The sequence below is a fragment of the Rissa tridactyla genome, chromosome 1 (genome assembly GCF_028500815.1).
Source record: "Rissa tridactyla isolate bRisTri1 chromosome 1, bRisTri1.patW.cur.20221130, whole genome shotgun sequence".
In the NCBI taxonomy this organism is placed as follows: Eukaryota; Metazoa; Chordata; class Aves; order Charadriiformes; family Laridae; genus Rissa; species Rissa tridactyla.
The window spans coordinates 212,812,227-212,821,422 of record NC_071466.1 but is presented as its reverse complement, the minus strand read 5'-3'; the positions used below and the strand labels follow the sequence as shown (position 1 = coordinate 212,821,422).

The following is a 9,196-nucleotide window of genomic DNA, read 5'->3' as shown; positions in this document are numbered from 1 at the left end:
AGTATTTGTGGAAGGTTTGCGTGTCAGAAAAATGTCTATGTAGTTGGTGGGGTTTTTTTCTTAAAATGAGATAATATTAGCTGCTGGCATGAGCTCAGTTTCTTATTCAAGAGGCACCTTATGATTCAGGGTCACCTCTTGAATGAAGAGCAGTCCAAGAAGACTGTGTGAAGAGGTGCAGGACGTGATGTTGAACTTAGCAGGCCTGCTGTTTGGATTTTAACGTTAACTTTTTTTACCGCTTCCAAAAGGCCTGATGTGTCAGGCCTAATGAAACGTTTTGAGCAAATGCCCCACAGCTTCTTTTCCTCTTCACCTTGTCTCAATTAGAGCCCAGGTTACAGGCAAAATTGTGGCAATAGGCAGCACGATCAGGCCCAGGATCCTCTCTGCTGCCTCTGGCCCTAGGGGTGAGGGGACAACCCAGGGGACTTGCCAGGTTTCCATCTGAGGCAGCTCACCTTGCCCGTCTCTCCAGTAACTGGAGGGAACGTAAGTTGGTAAGGTGAGATGCTTAATCTTTCAAGCATTTCTTTCTAGGACATGGCTTCCCACACTTTCACATGTGAACATTGTGCAGGGTGAAGAAAACACAGGGAGAGGCGGCAGCGTGGCTGGGAGAGGCAGCCATGCTCTTGCCTTCGCCTCAGTGAATGGCAAACCTCCTCTTTCCTAAAGAGCTGGCCAGAGACTTCCTTGCTCTTGCAGCTAGCAAGAGGCACTGTCTTTTTCAAAATCACACTGAAAGAACAGGAAAACACCAAGAACTAGAAAACACCTGCATTATCGCCTCTTGCAGAACCTTCCCGACTTCGCAGATGAAGGAAAGACCTGGTGCATGCCTCCAGAAAGTTTTAGGTTTCAACTCATGGGTATTTCCATGGGTAAAGCCTGGTTCAAAATGTGTCGGATCAGCTTACGGAGTAGGCCCGTTGGGTACAATACAATGGGAATTGCTTTTCCCCCATAATCTTGAAGGTTTCAGGGGGCAGAAAGGAGTGCCGTTGTGGTGCGGAGTCACAAGAGTCTGGTGCTGCTGCGTGCCCTGACCTTCAGCAGGAAGCTCCGTTACAGCACGGAGACCGAGCGCGCCGCGGCACAGGTGTCTGCAGTTGTGTGCATCTGCCTTCCTCGGTGTTCATTCTCGTTTTGAGCTGTAAGGTCTGTAGGGCTGGGCAAAACGAAGAGAGAAGGTCAGTTTATATTGCTGTTGGGGGAAGGTCTTACAGAACGTCATCAAAATGACAAATTTTGCATCAAAAAACTTTGGGAACGTAAAAATGCCTAGACAACTCATCATTCCCCACCCCTCCCAGAAATCTTTTATTTTCACTTAAAATGCACATTCTTCCTGTTAATACAGCTATCTCCAATTACAGTTACATGATTTTTTTTCAGTCCCATATGAACCTAAATCTTTGTTTAATATAATAGCCTTCAGGCAAAGCGGCAATATGCCTAAAGTATTTGAAAATGCATTAATTTCCAAATTGGTGTTGAACCTTGGGTTCATCTCTCAGTATTCAGGCAATGGCGTAGCTGTCATTGCCCACCGATTCCTATTGTACAATGCAAAACTATCAGGCTTAGCAAGAAGGTATTAAAAAATGCAACAAAACTGAATTTTCATCTCCTTTCATGTTTTTAGCTTTTAGATTCAAACTAAGTGAGAATGTAAAAACTTTCTGTCGAGGTCTCATCATTTAAACTTTTTTTTTTTTTGTAAATGTGATAATGTGTTTCCACTTATTCACGTCACTATAAGATCATAGGCTTTTAGAAAAAAAACTCAAACAAGAATTGGGAGACTCAAGAAAAAAAGTGAGTTTGATATTTTACGTGCATTCATTTCATGTGCATAAGCATCTTTGTGAAGAAAAGAAAGGTAATCTTTTCCTTTTCTTTTGTTAACTCTCACATATCTTGGGCCAAAAATTGGAAAATTTTTTAGAATTCAGAACTCTGTATTCAAGGTAGGATTTTTTTTTTTTTTAAATTCACTGATTTCTTATAGGTTCCCAATCCTAAATATCCCATTTTTGTAAAGGTTTTTTGAATCTTTTCCTTTTATTGTAGTTGATCTTTGCGTTCTGTATGTAATTTGTCAGTTTTTGGGAAGAATCACCAATGTAACTCTCTACAAATTCCCATAATACCTGCCCTTCACAAAATAACGCAGAGAGCTTAAAATTATTGCATATCATCTTTAAAGACTACGTATTTTTTTCAGTTTTCATACAGGAGGTAACCAGCGCTCAGCTTTGTCTCAGGCCCTTTTTAAATACCTGTTTCTGCTACGTGGCTCCACTGCTGGCTGTGAGGATACTCCATGATCTCAGTTCTTTTACTAGAAATTTCTTTTTTCATCTTTCAGTCCTCATGCAACCTCCTGTTTTCAGTTTGAATTTTAAGTCCAAGTGATATTTTTTTTTTTTTTATACTTACTTCCAACATTTGGTCTGTACCAAAATTCAGCCTTTTCAACTTTTCCAAATTTCTTTTCCCAGCTGTCTTCTGCAGTGAGTTCAGTCCCACTTTTCTGTATTAGTTAACCTTTTACCCTATAAATATTTGTTGATGGAAATTTTTGCTCGGTTGGCTTAGGTTTGTGATAGTCAGCGAGTCGAGGCTGATAACGAACCCCCGCTGCCAGCGTGCCGAGGAAAGCATTAAACCCCAGCTGTACTCCTTCGTGCTCCTGTCTTTACCTGCCCCTAGCGCATACCATTGCACTTGATTTATCCAATGTAACGTGATCCTTATACAAAGCCAAGCTTGGTTGTCGTAAGACCATCCGTTTTCTTGCCTTTCTTATCTCTTTTCCAGCTGCCTTTCCCCCAGTTCAACAAATAGCTCCAATGAAAAACCTCCAGAGTAAAAGGAGCCAGGACTAAATTTGGGCAACCTGGATTTGGATGGGACTCTGAGGGATGAATGTGTATTTTATTTTTTTAAAAATTTTTTTTTTTTATCCTCCCGCCTTTCAGCCTTTTGTTTTTTCACTTCTTTTATGTGATATTAACTATCTTGGTTATCTCAGTACCAGAGGAGTACTCAGTACCCGAGCACTCAGCGAGATGCAGTGCTGTGTAGTGTATCCCGTTGTCTACATGCTTTCTTGATCCACGTTCACATGCCTGGGGAGCCCAACTGCAGCCATCTCAGGCTGGCTTTTTAGTGACGCAGCGGGCAATTTTGCGTTTCCATGAAGCTGAGTACTTAAAAGCTAGGCAAAGTAGTCTGGGCAAAATAGGCACAATTCTTCCATGGGAAGTCCCCCCAGGACACTTTGCACTTCAGACTTGGACATAAAACAGCTCTTAGTGCTAATCTTTGCGTTGGATTAAGTTTACAGTGAGCAAAGAAAACTTTCAGTCATGTTCCCCTGCAAATTAAAACAGTCAAAGGCCTTGGAGTGTGATAAAACAAGTTGCAAAATTGAAAGGTGCTGCTGAATTCAGGTCACTGAAAATAACATCATGCCTTTCGAAATGTTTACATTGATTGAAAAATGCAAAATTTTTCCTAAACCCTAATGAGATACATATTTCTTTGTCTTGAGAAGCATAAAGCTGTAGGATACTCTTGGTTTGTGTTTTAAATTTTTTTGTTTGTAGCTACATGGACTGAAAACTTTGTCCATTTTCTTTAAAGCAAAACTCGAGGATCTCCCATAATCTAAAAGATTGTGTTCTTTCAGTTTGATTTTGATTTGTACTGGGTGTTTTGGATGCACCAAAACCATGACTTGCGGTCAGAATAAGAGTGTCCTTGTTGACGTTTCAGTAAGCAGAGGTCAAATTGGAACATGAAAACATAACTTACATATTCATAATTGCATGAATTGTCCCAAAAGAAGGTCTTTTATTATACACTGTCCATTTGCATGCTTAGTTAATAGTTTAGTGGGCACCGTGAAGATGTCAGACGCTCCTTTACTCATGTATTTTATCTTCTTTTATTTTGCATAAGCCCACATACTTTTTCACACAAGAGCATTAGTGTAATTTCTTTCTGCATGATAAGGATGTGGGTTCAATGCTTAAAAGAAGGGACGGTAGCATTGTATATCTCTTAAAAAGGAAGAAATCCTTGAAATATTCCATTCACCTATGCAGATAAACTGACTAGAGATTCAAACAGTCCTTAAAACACTGATGCAACTTTGCTGTATCATCTTAAGTCTATAAGCACCTGCTTCCAAAAAAAAAAAAAACTCAAAGCAGACCCAGCAGAAAAGAGAAAGTGAATAAGTGTGAGAAGAGATTTGGAGGTATTTGAAAAGATGAAGCGACTACAAACAGTTACTGTACTGAAGGTAAGGCAGTTTTATAACGGTGTGGAGAAGGGAAATGGGGCAGGCAAATCATGTGAAAGCTAATGAAACTTTAATGAAAACTGATGTCTTTTCCATGAATAGCTTTATGGTTTTGGGGAAAAGGCCATATGGGGGAGAGGGGGGAGGTACCCTGATAAGTGGTGGTGAAGTCCATAGGTACAGCCGTCTGAAGGGGAAGAAAACCAGGTGTGATCCGTTAATGCCTTGGTCCACTTTTTGGTGAGATCTTTGTCGCTGCTGACTGTGCTACAGGAATGTTTGAGGGTCTCAGCTCGGGTCAGCTGTGTACTGCCCTGAGGAAAGGGGAAAAGTACCCTAAACCGCTTAGTCAAAGCACGGCAAAGCTAAACCTGCCTTCAGTTGGGGCAGTTGCAATGGTGAATCAGGCCAACACCTGAGAAGAGGTGACAGAGTTGCAGGGAAAACACAATGTCAGGGGTGGAACAGAAAACCCACCTGATTACTAGTGAAAGCGAAGCCTGCGCCTTAGTTTCCCCTTTTCTCATGAGGATGTGGCTTAGCAAAATGGCCACCACGTGCCTGCAGAGGTGATGAGCCCCAACAGATACCGCAGGACTCTGCAAACAGCCAGGCTGCACAGAACCATCGTATCATCTTCACAGCGGATGATCTGCCGTAGCTCTGGGGGCAGAAATATCAATCCAAGAGGCAGCATCGAAGTACTGAGAAACAGAGGGTCTCCGCCAAACCCCTGTGGGGCCCAAATGCATTCGTGCTTGTTGGAAATAAGAGGCAAGTCAAAACCAGAGCAAGGGCAGCGACGGAGCCCTGGGGATGGGTTGGTCCTCGGGAAGCTCTGAATTTTGGATCTGCTGCCCTGTGATGGTGCCGCCTCCTCCCCCTGTCCCCAGAGCAACCCCTTCCCAAATGGAACTGTAATTTTTATGAATGCCTTGAATTGCAGCCAGGTAATTACCTTCAGGAAATTTTCATTTTGCTAAATGTTAATCTATAGAGAGTGAGTGAGGAAGGGGGGGGAAGCTACCAATTTAATAGCAAGATAAACAGCCATCTCGATTTAGTAAGCCTTATAAAGGAAGCTCTAGGTGTGATCTTCAGGGAAATACTCCATTTCTGTATGTGTTAATCCTAGGAGGACACTTTGCCTTTGGTGGATGTACACAATGTCCACATACGGGACCCAACATGTGTAATTTTGTTCCTGAACTACCCCAGATTAGCTTTGAGCAGCGTCGGCCTACTGTAACAGTGCTGAGCGTCAGGCTGTTGCTTGTGACTTTTCAAGAACCAAGAAATAACAGTTCTGCTGAAGAGGCTGTTTCCTCAAGCTGACTTTCAGATTTATTTTTTTACTTCTTCTATTAATTTATTTCCCGCATTCCATTAAAAATGGCATTTACAGGTCAAGGAGCATTACAATGATTTCATTTGCAAAAAAAAAAAAAAAACCCACACAAAAAAACCCAACCCCTGAAAACAACAACAGCAAAAACCTCTCTGCCTTTGTCGATTGTGCACTTTACCAAAGATTTACATTTTTCACATCTGTTGTCTTCCCATTATAGTTTTCTTCTTGCATGTAAAATTGATATAGCAAGATAAACATTCTCCTAAAGGCTGGAGTAGGGGAGCTTAATAATGGCTCTGATTATTATTATTTTTATTTTTTTCCAAAAGAATACTAAAACAGCCTGTATTTTTTTATGATGTCACAACTAGTGGAGAGTTTGACATTATCACATTAACTGCTAATGTATAAATGCAACACTGATGTACTAGAATTAAAACATTGTATAATGACCTTCCCCTGGTTCAGCCATTAAAAATACATTAATACTCTTTCTTGCAAATTGGGCCTGGCGCAATTTATTCATTGATAACTGGTTTGTGGGTGTTGGGTTTTTTTTTTGTGTGTGGATATCTGTGTTTATTTTCTGCAAAATTATTCTGACACTGTCTTTGTAAAAGCCGTCAGCATCTAGGGTGCACTTATATAGCCTTGATTTTATTTAGAAGAATAGTAGGCAGAACAAGGAAAGTCAGTTTCCCTCCTCCTAGCTTGCATTCAAGTACTCGTGCTGGCTAGCTTTATCCAGCGTTGTGTGGTTCAACATCCCCATTTGTAAAATTAGTATATTACCCATCTCACATGCAAATTGAGACTTAATTAACAGATGTTTGTAACTGCTTTCACATCCTCCTAAGAATCACGCTACGTGAGTGCAAAGCAGTTGCTGCTGGGAGATGAGAACAACACTGGGGCAAAGGCTTTGTTGGAGAGGGGCCGAGGGTTACGCAGGGGTTACTTTTGGCTAATATTTTTTTTAAAGCTACTTTGGTACCTTTTTAAAACTGCCTGTCTTGAAGTAGGTGGGGCACGAGACGGCAAAAGATGTCTCCCATGTAATAAGTGCTACTTCCCGCATCCCCCTTCTCCATCCCGTGTGCATCGAGGTTTTAAAGCCTTAAAAAGCAAGCTCGGAGTCGAACAAAAAGGCTGCTCGAACAGCAGTGGGCATGTCGCAGCACACTTGAAGATAACAGCTGTCAGGACACAGGAGATGAAAATGCAACCAAGTATACAGGCTGCAGGAAAACTTGGCCTTGGGCATTTTGCTTTCGCTTCAGTAGTTTTAACCCTTTGCATGCCAGCAACGATTTTTAAAGGGGGAGGGGAGAGCACAAAGGAGGAGAAAAATCCTTTATGAGTTGTTTCTGAAAACTGAAAATACACAAGTAACTAGTAAATAGCTGCTGGGTCACAGTTATAAAGTGGCATTTAGACAGCTTGGCCTTTATCTGATTGTGAGCCGTGTGTTTCCTCATATGGGAACTACCGCCGACCCAATTTTAATCAGTTGCAATTTTGCTTTTACATCTAAATTAGAATAGTTTGGATTGAACGGGAAGTGAAATGTCTGATCAAAGTGTTTCTATAAAGCAATAACTCTCTTGCTTTAGTTTCTTCGAACATCTTCAGTCTGATATTCTTCATTTTACCCAAATATCAGCAGGGCTAGAACTCTAATGTATTTTACATCAGCCTCCTGATTGTGAAGTTAAATAAACAGTTCATGAACCATATGGGAAAGTCTCCCCGAAGACCTCGCTCTTTAAAATGTGTGAGTACAAGGATGACTCAGGAGATTGGCGACGAAGAATGGAAACTTTCAGTTCGGTTGTTGCCTCCAATCCACCTTGATAGGGGGAGCGACCAAATATATTCCTCCCTGATGACTGTCCGGGGGCCTGCGTGAAAGGAGTCGGTGGTATCAGTTACTGCAAGTAAGCAGATGCGTATTTGGCACATGCCTCAGCAGAGAGCAATATACCTCCCGGCCAAGCCAAGGTACGTTAGCAGGACAGCACTTGATTTGTGGCTAAAATCTGGTCTGCAACCCAACAAAGCCTCTCTCCACTGAACCCGTTCCTTCTGCGCTTTCCACCTGTGTTAAATCCAGTTAAAACAAAACCAGCTATTTACAAGCTTCTGCTAGAATCTGTTTCCGTGCTTGTTGTCTGAAACGAAGCCCTAATTATCACAACCCCTTCCTTGATATTTTCTGTTGACTCGCCCGGTTGTCTACAGCCTTGATATCTAGAGCATGAATGCCAAGGCTGAAACGTGCATTCAATTAGAAGATGACTCTTGACTGACCTACATAACAGTTCATTCATGAGATAATGTGACCTGGAGTCATGGAGATAGAAGTCAGTTGATTGAGCCGGGTTGGCTGTGTACACTGCAAACTCTCCAGTGATTGAGGAATCATCTAAAATTAGACATACGCTGTACGTTACCAAGAGCCTTTCAGATCCGGCTCTGTTTCAGTAATGTTTCTTTTATGAGATGGGCGTATAATTTGGCACATTGTAATCCTTTAATGCTGAACTTATTAGCATGGAGTACTTAGGTATCAAATAAAATGAGCAATTAAGTGATTTATATTTAAGGTCTGCTCTCAGTTCGGGGCTTAGGTAGCCAGCCTCCCGTGAAGTGGCGAGAGCGAGCACGGTATTTACCACTTCCTTCGGAGAGCTACAAAATGGTGCTTTTTGAAGATGAACCTAGTTGTGCATGTAAACCCCAACCGGCTGTTACTGCGCCGCAAGTTAATATGTATATTTCTATTACGGGTTATTGCGTGTTTGTAGTGAAATGCAGGATATTTTTCCTAGCTCTTACCTACTGGATTTACAAATGGGTGAACTCGCAGCGTTCAGCTGCAAGGGGTGGTGGTGGGGGGGAAGTTAACCAGCGAGCAAATGGTTTGAGCATAACGATTAAGCGACACTTTTTGTATTACTAAGCCACAAAGGAAGCTCAGATAAAGGTTGTAGGTCAGAAAGAAACCTTCAGGAGCATGCTCGTGAAGCGAGGCGGTTCAAGAGAGGCTGCAGCTGTCACTTCCAGATCTAAGGGGCTGTGAGGTATTTCAACGATTTTCTTATCCTATCTTGTCTTAAAGATTCATTAACGGAGTAATGCGGAATTATCTTGGGTCCTCTAGGGCATAAGTTCCTCTTTTTCTTTTTTTTTTTAATTTTTTTCCCCCCTCGTCTGTAAGGGCAGAAGTCTCTGTGTCACATCGAGCCCTCGGTTCGTCTTGGACGAAGCCGCCTCGGCGCTGACTGACGTTGTGAGGAGGAAGGGGGGACATTTTGTGCGGGGAGGCCGTGTCCTCTTCAAAACACATCTGGGGCATGGCACTCCGGTTTTTAAGGCTTTCTCTATTAGTAGGTGCATCTCATGTTTTGTTTTTTTTTTACACGTGCTTTTAAAAAGCAGGTTGCATGCTCTTTGCTTTGTTTGGTGTTTAACTCCGTGCTGGCGGTTACGATCCTCTCTAGGGGAGGGTAAAGATTAATCAAAAA

The 9,196-nt window shown here is 42.0% G+C and overlaps 1 protein-coding gene across 10 annotated transcripts in view; it reads left to right on the top strand.

Moving 5' to 3' along the window:
* CELF2 (CUGBP Elav-like family member 2) overlaps positions 1-9,196 on the top strand; it is a 383,210-nt gene that overhangs the window by 166,081 nt on the left and 207,933 nt on the right. Inside the window, exon 1 of one of the 10 annotated variants that reach the window (XM_054187232.1) lies at positions 8,640-8,752. The exons of the other annotated variants lie outside the window; for them this stretch is intronic. The gene's annotated coding sequence lies outside the window, so the exon portion shown is untranslated. Of the gene's footprint in view, positions 1-8,639; positions 8,753-9,196 lie in introns of those variants that run through there. 10 annotated transcript variants of the gene reach the window in all.